This window comes from Anneissia japonica, unplaced genomic scaffold, assembly GCF_011630105.1.
Source record: "Anneissia japonica isolate Jap-2015-1 unplaced genomic scaffold, ASM1163010v1 scaffold16164_len17536_cov105, whole genome shotgun sequence".
NCBI lineage: Eukaryota > Metazoa > Echinodermata > Crinoidea > Comatulida > Comatulidae > Anneissia > Anneissia japonica.
In genome coordinates this window covers 1-1,162 of record NW_022721953.1, presented here as the reverse complement: position 1 = coordinate 1,162, position 1,162 = coordinate 1, and positions in this window count along the sequence as shown.

The window sequence follows — 1,162 nt, the reverse complement described above, 5'->3', positions numbered from 1 at the left end:
AGATGTGTATAAGAGACAAGGATGGAGCCTTGGAAGGTAAGTAACTAGTCTTATTAATAATAGCTGCTGCTGCTGTTAATGCTGATTTTGCTGTTGATGCTGAGTCTACTGCTACTCAAGCTGATTCTGCTGCTGATATTTCTGATAAAGATGCTGTTGCTGATACTGAGTTTACTTCAACCTATTCTGATTCTATTGCTGATGCTGATTCTGCTGCTGTTGCTACTGCTACTGATTTTGTTGATGTTGCTGATTAATAATTAATAATAATAATAGTTAGATTTGTAAAGCCTATCATGGAAACAAGCCTCTATGTGCTTAGTGATTGAGCCAGTTGAGGCACCAGTATTTTCCAGATCGGCTTTCCAAAGTCCCTGACGAGAACAAAGTGGGTGTGGTCGGGCGTTGTTTAAAACCTTCCAAAACAGTCCAAGTGGCGAAGCCCCCAAAAATGTGACTTATTTAGCGGTTTCAAAGGCTTATTTAATCAATTTTAGAGTCTATTGATATGTAAAAAATATATAATAATTTTTCCCCAATAATTTGTAGTTTTCTCCCCGACGGAAATATACTGGACGCAGTACTGTATATAACTTTGTACCCATGACACTATTATGATCTAGTACTACACTTAAATCCGCAAAAAAACTTGACTAATGTCGCTGCTACTGATGACAGTGATGCTGTTTCTATTGCTGATGATGCTGATTTTTTCTGCTGCTAATACTGATTCTTCTAGTATTTGGCTGCTGATGTTATTATTGCTGCTGCTGATTTTGCTGATGGTAATGATATGCAATAAAATCTAAATGAAAGTTGTGTATTAAAGGCATAATTGTAAATGTGACAAATTGAAATTAATTAAACTTACTCTTCCAAATTATTTTAATTTTTCATTTCATTTTTGACCAGAAATAGGTATTGGGCACACTGTCATTGAAGAAATCAAGAATTTCCAGGCTGTGTTATCGGCTGTTGTTGATGTTGGAACTGCAACCATGAGAAATTACATATTGGAGGTTAACAAAATTAACAAAAACGATGTTGGGAATTATCTACTCTCTGAGAAGAGAAAGGGTAGCTTTAATAAAGTAATGAAAAATATCAGTAGAGAGCAGAAGTCGAAAATGTTCACACCATCTGCTGACATTGATACTTTTGA